The following is a 17,724-nucleotide window of genomic DNA, read 5'->3' on the forward strand; positions in this document are numbered from 1 at the left end:
CAGAGGCCTTGCTGAGCTGCAGTGGGCTCTGCCCAGGTCAAACTTCCTGGTGACTTTATGGTATGAAATGAAAACCTTCTACTCAAGCCTCAGCATTGGTGGATGCCCCTTCCCCCAACAAGCTTGAGTGTCCTAGGTCAACCTCAGACTGCAGTGCTGGTAGTGAGAATTTCAAAACAGTGGATCTTAGCTTGCTGTGCTCTGTGTAGGTGGGACGTGCCAAGTCAGACCACTTGGCTCCCTGGCTGCAGCCCGCTTCCAGGGGAATGAAGAATTCTGTCTCGCTGGCGTTTCAGGTGCCACTGGGATACAGAAAAAAGACAAAAACAAAACTCTGCTGCTAGCTTGGTGCCTGCCCAGACAGCTGCCCAGGTTTGTGCTTGAAACCCAGGGCCCTGGTGGTTCAATCTCCTAGTGTGCTGGTTGTGAAGACCATGGGAAAAGCATGGTATCTGGGCTGGAATACATTGTTCTTCCCGGTACAGTCTCTCACACCTTCCTTTAATCCCCTGGCCCCTTGCACTTCCCAGGTGACATAATGCCCCACCCTGCTTTGGCTCACCCTCCATGGGCTGCACCCACTGTCCAACCAGTCCCAGTGAGATGAATGGGATACCTTAGTTGGAAATGCAGAAATCACACACCTTCTGTGTTGATCGGGAGCTGCAGACCAGAGCTGTTCCTATTTGGCCATCTTGCCAGCGAACTCCCTTTCCTTATTTCAAAACACAATTGCCAAAAGAAATGCAGAGCTCCTTGTTTTATGAATCACATGTCCTTTTCTTTTTCAATCTGTATGATGGATGTGAGAAATTTCTATGGCTAGCTAAGTGAAATAAGATAATATAATAAAATTGTCTTTGAGATTATGATTTAATTATCAAGGGTCCAGAGCTATTCAGATTAATGAGATTAAATATTTTAAAATACTCCTATACTTAAAAATATTCATCCTCTAAGATATCTTTATGACAGCCATTGTCAAATGTGGCTCATTTGTGTTTTTCTTCTAATAGGGACAGTATAAAAACTAAGGCAACTCAGGCCTACTGTGGCTTAACCAAGGTAAGGAGTCTTTATGGCCATACACAATATGGACATAAAATGTTCACTATCTGGCTACCAGAACCTCATTTCTATGAGACCTTTAGGGATTGTGGGATGTTTCCTTATTTTATAAATAAAGCATTCCCCTAAAGAAGCCTAGTAACTGCTTCAAGATTGACCAAGGGAGTAATCTAGCAAAGTACAAAATAGCTTTGGAGCTTTGCCTTCAAAATAACTGGATTTAAATCTTGGCTTTACTATTTTTATAAGTTATGGCCTCAGTCCTACTAGAGTCCCTATTTCAGATATTCCCCATTTATCTTAAAGAGATTTTTAAAAAGTGCTTGACTCACTAGACATTTTGCTGTGGTATATAAATCTAAATATGTTTGTATCTTTCTATAAAAATGGGCCCACTCTATGCATTCTGTTTGGTAACCTTTAACATTTAATATGTTTTAAATGTTTTCTGGCCAGGCACAGTTGCTCATGCCTGTAATCCCAGCACTTTGGAAAGTCAAGGCAGGAGGATTTTTTGGGCCCAGGAAATCGAGACAAGCCTGGGCAGTATCGAGACCACGTCTCTAAAAAAAATTTAAAAATTAGCCAGGCATGGTGGCATGCATTGGTGGTCCCAGCTACTTGGGTGGCTAAAGTAGGACAATCGCTTGAACCCAGTAGGTCGAGGCTGCAGTGTGCTATGATTGTATCATTGTACTCCAACCTGGGTGACAGAGCAAGACCCTGTCTCAAAAAAAATTGTTTTAAGTGTTCTTCATATCAATAAACTAATATGTTAACAAATATACGTCTGTATTATCTTTTTTTTTTTTTTTGAGACAGGGTTTTGTTCTCAGGTTGGAGTACAGTGGCATGATCATGGCTCACTGCAGCCTCGACCTCCTAGCTCAAACGATCTTCCCACCTCATTCTCCTGAGTAGCTGGGACCACAAGCATGTGCCACCATGCCTGGCTAATTCTTCGGTATTTTTTTTGTAGAGATGGGTTTTGCTCTGTTGCCTAGGCTGGTCTCAAACTCCTGAGCTCAAACAGTCTGCCCACCTCGGCTTCCCAAAATGCTGGGATTGTAGGCATGAGCCACCACAGCTAGCCTGTACTGTCATTTTAATAGTTCCCTAATATTATTCCACTGCAAGTTGTTCTGAGGATTAAAGAGATAAAACATGTAAATATAACTGGCATATAGTAATTTTTAAAACTGTAAAGAGAAATGGTACTGAAATTCAGATTTCATAGAATCAACCTACTGGTTGACCTTTTCACACCTATGTTTGCTAGCCAGCCATTATCTTGCATGCAGGCAGTCTCCTCCTGTCTTAAAGCAAGACCTCTGCAGGCATTGCTTCATATATTAGGACCAGGAATCCTGTGTCTCAGTCACTGTAGGCACCAGAAAGAAGGTGGCTCATGGACCTGCATAGAAGATGTAGGTCACAAAGATTTTCTCTCATGGCAAATAATAGAATATTGGGGCTCCTTGGAGAGAGAAAAGTAGACTACTCTATTTTAAGATCCAGGCAACACGAAAGGAAAGAAAAACTTTTGAGAGATGATTTTTCAGAGAAGAGAGTTAACTTATATCTCTGTGAAGTCCTTCATATCTAGCACCCAGGAGGTGTTTGTTCCCTTCCTTTTGGAATAAAACTCAGCTGATGACCTCTCACTTCAGTGAGATTAACAGAACATGCAGAACATTCCAGATTCCTATTTGAAAATATGTGTTCCTCCTACTACATTCTTAGTTTTAAATTATCCTCTTTAAAATTCCAAGAATGATTTTTGTAGATGATATTGGCTGTAGTTCAAAATACTGTGGTGTTTGCTAGGCTAGTTCACAGTCTCCCTCTGAGTAGCATTTTACAGAAGTGTTCTCGGCTAGCCTGTGATACAGGCTTATCTCCAGAGCTCAGTGTACATGATCCCCCTGGTCATATGAGACAGGGCCTAAGAGAGGAATGTTGAGGTCTATTAGCCATTCTTCTTTTTTACTACGTTTTCTGGGAAGCTATGGGTGCCAGTGAAAATAGTCTGCTAGGAAGGATGGCTGCCTATTAGGCATTTTATGATTCTGTCCCAGTAACTTCTCCAACTAAGCCAACTGATGTCTCAATTTCTCAACAGAAGTAGCTGTAGATAGTAAAAGAAAGAGAGCATTCGTCTTATGGTCAACTACTGCTGTTGAAGGCCTGCTATGTGCCAAGTACTGTGCTGGCATTGTAGATAGAAAAGTAAACCAGAGAGTAGTGATTCAGCTATTGTAGAGATTCCTAATTAGTGTAAAAAACAGTAGATATGAGGCAGATAATGGCAACATATTTAGTGATATGAAGAGGAAATTGACCTAGACTACGGAGTCAAGGAGATTTCCTTGAGGAAATGACTTCTGAGCGGAGACCTGAGGTTAAGTGGGTAGTGAAGGTAGGGGGCTTGTACTTCCTGCAAAGGAAGCACCTTGTGAGAAGGCCCCAGGTATCTTTGAGAACTGGGAGAAGTTGAGCACAGCTAGGGACAGAGAGCCAGGGAAAGGAATGAAGCAAGAGATTAGGACCAAATTATGGTCCTAAGGAAGCATAGGACCAAATCATCTAGAGCTTTATAGCCATTATTAATTCTCTTGCATTTTATTTTAAGGGTGACAGGAAGGGGGAAGACAACATATATATTAATTTTCTAGGGCTGCCAAAATACTGTGGACTGGTTGGTTTAAACAACAGAAATTTATTTTCCCACAGTTCTGGAGGCTGGAAGTCCAATGTCACGATGTTGCACACTTGGTTTCCTCAGAGGCCTCTCTCCTTAGCTTGCAGATGGCCTCCCTCTTGCTGCCTCTTTATATAGTCCTTTCTCTGTGTTGTGAGCCCCTAATGTCTCTTTCTTTTTCTTATAAGGATTTCTTCTTAGAAGGACACCAGTCATTGGATTAAAATCCCTCCATGATCTCATTTTAACTTAGTTACCTCTTTAAAGGCCTTGTCTATAAATACAGTCACATCCTGAGGTACTTGCCTTCAACATACAAATTTTATGGAAATATAATTCAGCTATAATATTATACATATGGCAGTAGTATAGAGAATTAATTGGAGAGGGACAGTTGGGCAGACCCATGGGAATCTTGTGTGAGATGATAACTACGCCATTAGGGTGTGTCCTAATATTTTATCAGGTGTAAGTACAACCTGATTTTAAAAATAAATACTACAATTTAAAAAATTTTTAAATATTTATTTCATTCTCCTTTTGTCATTTTAAAATTTAAATCTTCAGAGCCTATGGTCAAACATTAGCCACTGATAAAATGGTAACAGGTAACAAACGAAATAAGGACGTGTTTTCATTATTCTTACTCTCAATATTCTTAAATCTATATTACTCTTAACTAGTTTGATTTTTAAATAAATCTGCTTACTTGCTCAACACCAAAATAAGAGTTTAAAAAAAAAAAAAAGGAACTGCCTGTTATCATTATCCTCTTTGTGAGGATAAAACCACTCTTTATTTCCTTTTCCTACATGCCAAGTCTTAGTAAAGAATGTGATCTTGCTCTAAAAATGAAGTCTGTAAAACTCTGATGTAGGTGATAAAAAGAGTCTTTCCATGGCAGCAGAGTCCCTGGGAATACAGTTGTGTGGGAGTTGGTGGCTCCCTCAGTGGGAGCAAGACTGTTAATGATAGATGGGGAGCAGAAAAGCAGGGTCAGGAGGGAGAATGTGCTGTAGCCCACATGCTAGGTCATGGTCAGTGGTGTTCTTGTGTGCCCTGGGATACTTGGAGGCAGGCTGCAGCTAGGGCAGAGGTGGGTCAGGAAAGAGCTGAGTTCTGGAAAAGATAGAAGTTTTCTTTGAGTCCCCTGCCCCATGTTGCCTCAAAGGTCAAGGACATGATGCTACCTTGCTAAAAAGTAGCTCTAAGGCAGCCTGGGCAACAAGGCAAAACCCCATCTCTACAAAAAATTAAAAAATTACCCGGGCATGGTGGTATACATCTGTAGACCCAGCTACTTGGGAGGCTGAGGTGGGAGGTTAGGCTGCAGTGTGCTGAGATCATGCCACTGCACTCCAGCCTGGGAAGTGGAGCAAGACTCTGCTTCAAAAAAAAAAGTAGCCATAAGGAGAGGAGTTAGAGTGACGAGCTGTAGCTGCCCTGGTTTGTCTGGGGCTGGGGCTGAGGAGTTCCTGGAATGTGAGGCTTCTGGTTTTAAAACTGGGAAAATGGGACTTGATCACACTATAAAAATATTCTTATAGACTTAGGGTCTTTAGTCCTTCAGTGGTGCCAGAAGAAACAACTTTAGCCTAAAGCAAATAAAACCAAATGTCTGACTTACCATTACCTTCTTAGGGAAAGGAGTATTACAATTAGCTTTCTCTTTTAAATAAGTTATTTACTTATTTCATGTTTAACAGTATTCTTTTCAAGATGATTCACAATTTACCACATTTAATCAGCAATTTTAAAAATTAAGAAGTTTTTCTATTCAGGAAAACTTGACTCTAGCTCCACCTCTGAAATCAGAATTTCTCATAGGTACATCCCCTCTGTATATCACTCTCATTATTTTACAAAAGTATCACGGAATTTTGAAATTAATTAATTAATTATTTATTTTTGAGATGAAGTCTTGCTCATCGCCCAGGCTGGAGTGCAGTGGCTCAATCTCGGCTCACTGCAACCTCCACCTCCTGTGCTCAAGTGATTCTCCTGTCTCAGCCTCCCAAGTAGCTGGGATTACAGGTGCCCACCACCATGCCCAGCTAGATTTTGTATTTTTACAGATGTGAACCACCATGCCTGGCTTGAATTTTATTTCTAATTTAACAAGTTTTTCATAACATTTTATGAGCAAGAAAATAAAAATTGAAAGGGGAACATTATGTAAGAGCAAACAGCCAATGCAAATTAAATAGAGGGTGGAGGGGAGAAGCATTGTCCAATTAGGGAAACTTTTTTTTTCTTTATTTTTAAAATAGAGACACACACCTACTAGGGAAACATTTTTTTTTCCTTTTTTTTTTTTTTTTTTTTTTGAGACAGGGTCTTGCTCTGTCACTTAGGGCTGCGGTGCAGTGGTGAAATCTTGGTTCATTGCAACCTCTACTTCCTGGGTTCACGTGATTCTTGTGCCTCAGCAACATGGTGAGACCCCATCTCTACAAAAAATACAAAAATTAGCTGGGTGTGGTGGTATGCACCTGTGGTTCAAACTACTTGGGAGGCCGAGGTGGGAGGATCACTTGAGCACCAGAGGTAGAGGTTGCAGTGAGCCCAGATCATGCTATTGCACCCTAGCCTGGGTGACAAAGCAAGACTGTCTCCAAAGAATGAGAAAGTAATGCTAACATTGGAATAATATGCAATTCTCTTTAAAAAAGGTAGCATATTTATTGTATTGATATGTGAAAATGCCCAACATACACTTAATTGATTTTTTTTTTTTAGTGGTCCCATTCTTTTCTAATTAATTGCTGTTTGATGTTGTTGTTGCTGATGTTGTTGTTGTTGTTTTGAAACAGGGTTTCACTCTGTTGCTCAGGCTGGAGTGCCGTAGCATGAGTTTGGCTCACTGTAACCTTCGCCTCACAGGTTGAAGCAATTCTCCTGCCTCAGCTTCCCAAGTAGCTGGGACTACATGTGCATATTACTACACCCAGCTAATTTTTGTATTTTTAGTAGAGATGGGTTTTCACCATGTTGGCCAGGCTGGTCTTGAACTCCTGACCTCAAGTGATCCACCCACCTTGACCTCCCAGAATCCCAATTCTGAGATTACAGGCATGAGCCACTGTGCCTGGCCTCAGGGGAACATTTTTTTAAAATTAAAAATATTTAGTGATCCACATTACTAAAATGTATCAGGTAATTTGGTATTAAAATTATATTTTATTATTTTTACTTTTTTCCCCGAGATCCCATAAGACTAATGAAAATCACATTTCCTAAATGGAAAATTATACAGCATATGTTTAAACAGTTATTAGGATAAAATATAAGTATTATTCAGAGAATAAATACAGAGAGTATTTGTGTGTAATGTCTTAAGAAATTGTATACCAAATAAATCACTTCTCAGAATATGAGACATAGGTTTGAATACATTTCATATTTATTTGCAACAGAATTAAATGTTCATCTCCACCTTTCACCCACAATCAAGATCATCTTTATATAGTTTTTCCATTTTAATGATATAATTGACCACTAGAGGGAGAAACAACAAAAGCTTTGAAATTTTTGATAAATTTGAAAGATTATTTAAATGCCAGCAGTGAAGTGTCCTAATTGTGGTGAAATATGGATTCACCGAAGGTGCTGGCATGTATTCTTGGTTGTTCGAGATCTGTTGATTCTATGGGGTCCTGCAGAAATAATGTAGCAGAAAGGTGATGTAACTTTTCCAAAGGATGAGGAACACATGTTCTATGCTTGATCAGCTAAATTAATTTTGTTCAACTTGTGCTTTTGCCCAAAGAATAAGTATGAGGAAAAACCCTGTCTTATAAGAATGAATGATGAAAGGATTAAATTCTTGCGACTTCAAACATGGGAAAAGTGTGGCAGTAAAGGAAAAATACTAACATAATCAAAACTATTTCCCTATGCTTTGCCTTAAGTGCACTTGACAATTAATACTTAAAATTATGGGTCAGGTACAGTGGCTCATGCCTGTAATCCCAGCACTTTGGGAAGCCTAGGTGAGATGACTACTTGAGGCTGAAAATTCAAGCCCAGCCTGAGTACATGGTGAGACCCCATCTTAAAAAACAAAATTACAGTTAAACATATAGAACATATTTGTTAAAAAGTGACTGAAAATCCTAACCAACTAAAGGTGTATTTATCTTAAACTTACTCAATATGGGAGTACTTTGAACTCTATTGCTTAGTTAGAAAATGTCTTTGAACTATTATTTATTCAAGAAATTGCTGACTCAGTTATAAGGAAAATCTATTAAATATGTTAATTCTGCAAATAAATGTTTAAAGTCTACTCAGTGCTAGGTAATCAGGAGACAAGACTGGATTAGACATAAATCTTTTCCTGAAGAAGTTTGTAGACTAAAAAACCTGTTCATAAAAATAAAACAAGGTAGATGTGAGACATACCATTAGAGAAGAGGCACTTTATGTGTTAAGAAGGAAAAGATTACTTCTGTTTCTCCTTTCTTTTCTTTTTTCTTATAGAAAAAGGGCTTTGCTCTGTTGCCCAGGATGGAGTGCAGTGGTGTGATCACAGCACACTGCAACCTGGAACTCCTGGGCTCAAGCAATCCTCCCACCTCAGCCTTCCAAGCAGTTAGGACTGCAGGTGTGTGCCACAATGCCTGGCTAATTAAATTTTTCTCTTTTTTTGTAGAGATGAGGTCTCACTGTGTTGCTCGGGCTAGTCTTGATCTCCTGTGCTCAAGCAATCTTCCTGCCTCAGCTTCATAAAGTGCTGGGATTGCAGGAACGAGCCACCATGCCTGGCCTGCTTCTATTTTGATGTGTCTGTAGGAGGTCAGGGTAGGAGGTACGAAGACTGTAGGAATCAGAGAAGGCTTTATAAAGAATGTTGCATTTGAGCAGGGTTTAAAGATATTAAGGATATAGAAATGTGGCAATGACAGGAAAAACATTTCAAGTTCAGGGAGAGGAATGAGCAAAGGCATAAAGGTAAAATGCAAAGATGTATGAACTTTATAAACACTGGCATTAAACAGAGGAAAGAATTGGTGATTTAAAAATATTTAAATCTAATCCAACATGTGACATAACTGTAACTGTTTTGCCTGTAACTGTTTGTGATGGTTAATTTTATGTGTCTGGGCCACAGGTACCACAGGTACCCAGATATTTGGTCAAACATTTTTTTGGGCTATTTCTGTGACGAAGTTTTTGAATAAGATTAACATACATGCATACATACATACATACATACATACATATATTTATTTAGAGACAGAGTCTCACTCTGTCGCCCAGACTGGAGTGCAGAGGCACCATCACAGCTCACTGCAGCCTCTGCACCCTAGGTCCAAGTGATCCTTCCACGTCAGCCTCCACAGGAGCTGGGACTACAGGCTTGCACCACCACACCTGGCTAATTTTGGTATTTTTTGTAGAGATGGGTTTTTGCCATGTTGCCCAGGCTGGTCTCAAACTCTTGAGCTAAGTTATCCACCTGCCTCAGTCTGCCAAAGTACTGGGATTATAGGCATGAGCCACTGCACCTGGCCCAAGATCAACATTTATTTATTTATTTATTTAGAGACAGAGTCTCGCTCTTTTTCTAGGCTGGAGTGCAGTGGAATGATCTCGGATTCCTTTAACCTCTGCCTCCTGGGTTCAAGCAATTCTCCCACCTCAGGCTCCTATGTAGCTGGGATTACAGGTGCCCACCACCATGCCTGGCTAATTTTTGTATTTTTAGTCGAGAGTAGGTTTCACCATGTTGGCCAGGCTGGTCTCGAACTCCTGGCCTCAAGTGATGTGCCCACCTCACTCTCCCAAAATGCTGGGATTACAGGCATGAGCCACGGCACCTAGCCCAAGATTAACTTTTAAGTCTATACACTAAGTAAAGCAGATTGCCTTCCATAATGTGGGTGGGCCTATTCATTTGAAAGGCTGAATAGACCAAAAAAATTGACTTTCTTTCAAGTGAAAGAGAATTCTCCTGCTTGAGACCTTTGAACTAGTACATAGGCTTTTCCAGCAACACGGAACATTCTCTAGCAACATTCTCCTGTTTGGACTTAAACTGGAGCATCGGCTTTGCAGATTTTAAGTTTGCCAGCTTCCATAATTGCATGGGTCAATGTCTTATAATAAATCTGTCTATTGATCTATCAATTGATCCATTTATCTATCAGTTCATGCATCCTATTGCTTCTGTTTCTTAATCCTGTTTAAAATTAATCATCAAATAATCTACCAACAAATATTTATTAGGTGTCACTTTAATCCCAATGCTCTGCTAAACAATGGAAGAAATACTAGAGTAGCATAAATCTATAATGAATAAATTTCAGAGCTACTTCAATGAATATATCTTGATAAAACTGACTTAAAATCAATGTTTCACTTTATTAATTTATTATTAAAGGAAACAACTAAAACTGTAGCTTGGAGGAAACGAGAAAACTAAATTATAGTCCTAATAGCCTAATACAACCACTGTTAGTGTATTTTCTTTCAGTAACTTTCTCCTTTATGGTTTTTGATGTGTGTAAAATATTAGTTTATAAAAAATCATGTTGTCAATTGTTTTAACATATCATAGGTCCGATACAGTGGTTTATGCCTATAATCGCAACACTTTGACACATTGAGTGGGAGGATAGCTTGAGCCCAGGAGGTGGAGGTTACAGTGAGCCCAGATCATGTACTGCAGCCTGGGTGACAGAGCAAAACCCTGTTCTGGGAAAAAAAAAAACAACAAAAAAAACCAACAAATTAAAACATACCAACCAACCAACCCAAACATTATACCATAAACATTTCCTCATTTGTTTCATAGACTTAAGAATTATGGTTTTTAATGCCTGTACAATACATAATCTGCAGATGTGCAATTTTTATAATAATTTCCTTATTTTTGGATATTTAGGATATGCGGATTTTTTTCTTTTCTTTTTTTTTTTCCTTTAATTGTACTTTAGGTTCTGGGGTACATGTGCAGGTCATGCAGGATTGTTGCTTAGGTACATACATGGCAAGGTGGTTTGCTGCCTCCATTCCTCCATCATCTATATCTGGCATTTCTCCCCACATTATCCCTGCCCACCCTCCCCACCCCCCACTGTCTCTCCCCTAGCCCCCCACAACTGACCCCAGTGTGTGATGCTCTTTTTCCTGTGCCCATGTGTTCTCATTGTTCAACACCCGCCTATGAGTGAGAACATGCGGTGTTTGATTTTCTGTTCTTGTGTCAGTTTGCTGAGAATGATGGTTTCATGTTCATCCATATCCCTACAAAGGACACAAACTCATCGATTTTTATGGCTACGTAGTATTCCATGGTGTGTATGTGCCACATTTTCTTTGTCCAGTCTATCATTGAGGGGCATTTGGGTTGGTTCCAGGTCTTTGCTATTGTGAACAGTGCTGCAATGAGCATACGTGTGAATGTGTCTTTATAACAGAATGATTTATAATCCTTTGGGTATATAGCTAGTAATGGGATTGCTGGGTCACATGGTATTTCTATTTCTAGATCCTTGAGGAATTGCCACACTGTCTTCCACATGGTTGAACTAATTTACACTCTCACCAACAGTGTAAAAGTGTTCCTATTTCTCCAAATCCTCTCCAGCATCTGTTGTCTCCAGATTTTTTAATGATCGCCATTCTACCTGGCATGAGATGGTATCTCAATGTGGTTTTGATTTGCATTTCTCTAATGACCAATGATGATGAGTATTTTTTCATGTTTGTTGGCCTCATATATGTCTTCTATTGAAAAGTGTCTGTTCATATCCTTTGCCCACTTTTGGATGGGTTTGCTTGTTTTTTTCTTGTAAATCTGTTTTAGTTCTTTGTAGTTTCTGGATATTAGCCCTTTGTCAGCTGGGTAGATTGCAAAATTTTTTTCCCATTCTGTTGGTTGCTGGTTCACTCTAATGATTGTTTCTTTTGCTGTACAGAAGCTCTGGAGTTTAATTAGGTCCCATTTGCCTATTTTGGCTTTTGTTGCCATTGCTTTTGGTGTTTTAGTCATGAAGCCTTTGCCTATGCCTATGTCCTGAATGGTTTTGCCTAGGTTTTTCTTTCTTCTTATTTTTTTTTTTTTTGAGATGGAGTTTTGCTCGTTACCCAGGATGGACTGCAATAGTGTGATCTCGGCTCACTGCAACCTCTACCTCCTGGCTCATGTGATTCTCTTACCTCAGCCTCCCAAGTAGCTCGGATTACAGGCACCCACCACCACGTCTGGCTAATTTTTGTATTTTTGGTAGAGACAGGGTTTCAACATATTGGTCAGGCTTGCTTTGAACTGCTGACCTCAGGTGATCCACCTGCCTTGGCCTCCCAAGGTGCTTGGATTATAAGCGTGAGTCACCATCCCCGGCCGATTTTTTTCTATTTTTAAGATCATCAATATAAATATATTTATTACAGTCTTTTCACAATTTGAATTCTTTAAGAATAAATTCCTAGAAGTGGTATTATTAAATCACCATTTATGAAGTCTATATAGTGAGTCTAAATTGCTTTTCACAAATACTACACTAATTTGTAGGGCCGTTGACTTTGACTGTACGTTTGCCTACCGAATATTCGTTCTCACCTTCATTAATCAAATACTTTTTTTTTTTAAGTGGGAATGTGACTTGTTATAAAAACCTCATTTCCTCAGACTCCCTTGCACCTAGGTATGTCCATATAACCAGATTGTAGTCTATGATGGTTGCAGGGTTCCGCTATCAGACATGCTTTTGTTTTATTATATAAAAGGAACATGTTCTGCTGGCACACACTTTTTCCTCTTTTCCCCTCTTCTTCCTGACTGCAGGTAGAGCATCCTTCTTGCAACTTTGAGGATTAAAGCTACAAGTTAAGGTGGTGGAAAAGGAAGCCAGAAGGAGTTGTGACTTTCTTGAACATCTGCACCAGCTCTGGATTCCTTTCTCTGGAGTTCTCGTTACATGAATACATTAGTATGTGTTTGGTTAAGCAACGGTAGTCATATTTCTGATGCATGAAATCAAAGGAAAACCTAATAGTAACATATATTCATAGTTATTCTCCACAACAATGAATATCTAAAATTAGTGGGGATGGGACACTATGTTGGTACTCTTGATTACAAATAACAAAAACTTAACCTAAACTGTTTTAAAGGAAAAAGGGAATTCACTGGTTCATGGACTGGGGGAAGTAGAGGGGTTGAATTCAGGCTTTATGAAGTAGCATCAGTAACACTGTTAGGTTTGATCTCTTTCTCCCTTTCCCTTTTCCCTCTCTCTCCCTTTTACTGTATCCCGTTTGCTTTCCTCTGTATGTTGACCTTCCCTCCTACAAAAAAAAAAAAAAAGAGCTTCCACACAACTGGAGAAATTGACCAAAGAGGAGCTCCAGGCTTATGTTGGTTGAATGTCAGAAAAAAGAAAGAACTTTCCAGTTTTGATCATATCGGTCCTTGGAAGGACTCTGATTGACCAGGTCTGTACTATGTGTTCATCCAAGAAGGGAGGGGGAATAGAACGCCTGTGATTATCAACCCCACCAAGATCACTCAAATACAGAAGAGGCAAGTCCTCGAAGAGAAAGTCAGGTGTTAATACCATAATGTATCTGTAAGGCTAAAAGAACCCATCATCAATAACCATTTTTTTACTAATAAAATTTTTTATTGTTATTTTAATTTACCTTTCTTTTAAGTTGAAGACTTTTTTCTGTTTGTTAATTTAATTTGAAAATTCCCTCTCCTAACATTGACAACCAGAACATACCTGACAAATTGGGTAGTTGATTAGTCTTTTTATTTTGAACACGATCCCAATTTTGTGCTTGTAATCTCATATTCTGTAACTGGAAATGCCATGCACAAGTGAGAGAAAATACATGCTCTTTATATCTGTGTAGACATGTTCTAAAGGTCCTAAATTTAGTGTGAACAGTGGCAATGGTGTAAGACATAAATTTAATCTGTAGTTGTACTTGAGTCATGTAATATATTTAGTATGAAAAGGTTAAAAATATAGTAGATTCCCCTTCTAGAGGCTAACTAAATTGATGTTAACATGACTTTGTGAGGGCTGGGCACGGTGGCTCACGCCTATAATCTCAAGCAATCTGGGAGGCCGAAAGCGAGTGGATCACTTGAGGTCAGGAGTTGGAGATCAGCCTGGCCAACCACAACAAAACCCCATCTCTACTAAAAATACAAAAACTAGCCGGGTGTGGTGGCAGGCACCTGTGATCCCAGCTACACAGGAAGCTGAGACAGGAGGATCGCTTGAGCTAGGGAGGTGGAGGTTGCAGTGAGTTGAAATCATGCCATTGCACTCCAGCCTGGGTGACAGAGTGAGACTCTGTCTCAGAAAAAAAAAAGAAAGAAAGAAAGAAAAGAAAAGAAAAAAATATATTACTTTGTGAGAAAGTTTCTTTAAGTATTACACTGTTATATTGGCATTACCAATTTTTCTCAAAACTTTAAATTATTCAAACTGAGATTCAGAATCATATTTAGAATTTAAGCTTTAGACTGAGACTTAAAAGTAAGACAAAATGCTTTTTTTCCATCATCTAAAGTGGTCTAGAGGATCTTTTGGTAAGTAATATGAATGTTTTATTAAATATTTAAAAATTTACCAAATATTCATTGATTTGGTGCTCATGGCCATTATTTCATATGTTATTATGGTGCACATGGGATCTTATCATTTTGGAGAGCAGAAGCAGTGGCTGCTGATTCTCTCATTCTTTACTTGTAGCTTTGCTATAAGGATAGCTCTAGGGTATTGCATGAGGCTAATGGATGAGAAACCAAGTCATCATTATGCACAGCTTTGTGCACATCATTCCAAAAAACTGAATTTAAATGCCCTTTGAAATTGGGGAAATTGAGTCCTAAAAATGCATAATATATTGGTCATATCATGTACCCCATATATTAAATTGGCTAGATTTCCTTTTTCCTTTAAGAAAATGGGCAGGTGATGGAAGTAAATGAATATCTCTTCTCTGCCCTCGTATCTTCTGTGTCTGTCTGCTTCAGACCAGCTGCTACCTGCAGTTATGCATCCTGATGTGCTACTAGTTGCTGAGGAAGAGACTTTTTAAAAAAAATCTCTTAGATTGCAAATAAAATAACAGATCAAAATGCTTGAGACATACTGGTCTGTTGATAAGTATTACTTACACCTGGATTTACATAATCGACTCTTGTTCAGGGTAGTTTGCAAACTTGCCATTTAGGCAATTACATTTTATATGGAGCCCAGAGGAAATGACATTTACCTTCCAGTAGATACTTGGGTTCCTAGTTAGGGGCCATATGCAGTTAGCTGAAAACATCCTGATATCCATGCAATTTCATGCTTCTGTACCTTGCTTATGTTCTCAGCTGCCTGGAATTTTGTATTTTGTTTTTTTGGGACTTAGCGTGAGTTTATGTTCTCTTGGAAGTGCTTTCTGACCATTCCCATTTCGCCATGATCTAGGTGCTCTTTGTTTATAATCTCAGAGCATCTTGTGCATAATCATATAGTTGAGGTCTAATATAATTGATTTTCCTATCTATCTGTCCCAGCGTAATTTCAGGGCAGGCTGCAACCGTGTTTTATTTATCTTTGAAACATTATGATATAATAAAATACTAAGATCAGTGGGTACTCAGTGTCTGTTGAATGGAGGAAGCAGCTGAATTTTATCTTTGGAGTTTCCTCATCTCCCTCCTTGTTTCCTTTCTCCTTTGTGGTACTCCACCCTGTCTTACCCCATCTCACCACTTTCATGCCTTCATTCATCCTTCTGGCTTGCTGATGGCTTCTATGGCCTGCCCTTGTGTGAGTTTGGAAATAAGTTTATTTACATTGTAAATTACAGACCACTAGAGCGAGAAAAGTGTTGATCATCCATTCAAAAGTGTTGAATCTTTCAATAATGAGCAGAGTACTTTTCACACATTAGGGGTTGAAACAGTTTGGCTGTGTCTCCACCCAAATCTCATTTTGAATTTCCGCATGTTGTTGGGGGGACCCAGTAGGAGATAATTGAATCATGGAGGCAGGTCTTTCCTGTGCTGTTCTCATGATAGTGAATAAGTCTCATAAGATCTGATGGCTTTATAAGGCAGAATTTCCTTGTGCAAGCTCTCTCTTTGCCTGCTGTCATCCACTTAAGTTGTTACTTGCTCCTCCTTGCCTTCTGCCATGATTGCGTGGCTTCCCTAGCCTTGTGGGACTGTAAATCTAATAAATCCTTTTTCCTGCATAAATTACTCAGTGTCAGGTATGTCTTTATTAGCAACATGACAATTTATTAATACAGGGGTTTATTTAGATTTGAAAATATTTTGAATATATTGCTTTTTTTTTTTTTGAGATGGGGTCTTGCTCTGTTGCCCAGGCTGGAGTGCAGTGGCAAAATCGCTGCTCACTGCAACCTCTGCTACCTGGGTTCAAGCAATTCTTCTGCTTCAGCCTCCTGAGTAGAGTAACTGGCTCTAAAGGCATGTGCCACCACATCTGGCTAATTTTTGTATTTTTAGTAGAGATGGAGTTTTGCCATATTGGCCAGGCTGGTCTCCAACTACTGACCTCAAGTGATCTACCCACCTTGGCCTTCCAAAGTATTGGGATTACAGGTGTGAACCACCATACCAGCAATATATTGCTTCTATCCAGTTATAAAAGTATTACATATTCACTGTAGAGAATTTTTAAAAATACAGAAATCTCATCAATCATTAAAAAATTACATATCCATTACCTATAGATAACCATTACCAATATTTCAGTAGATTGATATGTATACTCTTTTGTTCCCCCCACAGGCATTAGCCACCATGCCTGGCCAATGTATATATGCTTTTATTTATTTATTTTTCTCAGAGCAAATACAATGCTACATTGACACATATAACAATTACTTTCCATGCATATATACTCTCCCTTTTTGCAAAATTGGGATCATACTGTATAAAATATTTTATCCTACTTTTTGTATTTAACACTGTATCATGAACTTTTTATCTTTATGTAAGTATTCTTTTAAAATGTCATTTATGTAATACTTTTCTTATTTATGGATATTCAGATCATTTCCAGTTTTTCCTTTTATAAAACAAGCCTGTGATAAAAACTCTGTGCATAAATTATTTCTTTAAGATAAATTCCTAGAATTATTTGACCATTCTGTGTGAATATTTTAAGGTCTTTTGATTCATATAGCCAAACCATCTTCCAGAAATATTATATCACTTTTCCGTTCATCCACCCACTAGCAAATATATATATATATATATATTTTTACTAGCAAATATATATATATATATTTTTACTAGCAAATATATATATATATATATATATATTTTTTTTTTTTTTTCTTTTTTTGAGACAGAGTTTCACTCTTGTTGCCTGGACTGGAGTGCAATGGTGCAATCTCAGCTCACTGCAACCTTCACCTCCTGGGTACAAGTGATTCTCCTGCCTCTGAAGGAAGCCCTGGTAGAGTAGGATTGTACTTTTGTTAAAGTGATGACGGGAGGGTTTTCTGACAGAGTTAGTTTAATCTAAAATATGAACACCAGCTATGGAAGTTAAGAGGATCATCTGCTGTGAAGGGCAGAATGGCAAGAAATGAGGTCGAGAGTACTAGGTGGGTGCCAAAGGTCCAAATCATGGTCCTGTGGTAGGCGATAGAGAGCTATTAAAACAAACCAATCATGGCAATGTGTTTATAGGCATCAGCAGGTCGATGCTTGATCACTTTGGTGAATGTCTGCATTTTAACAGATATCTCTAGAAATACTCTCCTTAATTCAAAAGAATGCCCCTACTGGTGGAATTTTGGGCATCACAGTTGGTGAACATTTCACTGCCTCTTAGGTCACATTTTATATGGGGGTGGCCTGCATTTCCTACATTTGAGGGTTTCTTCTCGGGCTATGTCCTCTTCTATCAATGCCCACAAGTCTACACAGATATTTTGGCCACATACAGCAGCAA

This window comes from Saimiri boliviensis, chromosome 2 (assembly GCF_048565385.1).
Source record: "Saimiri boliviensis isolate mSaiBol1 chromosome 2, mSaiBol1.pri, whole genome shotgun sequence".
In the NCBI taxonomy this organism is placed as follows: Eukaryota; Metazoa; Chordata; class Mammalia; order Primates; family Cebidae; genus Saimiri; species Saimiri boliviensis.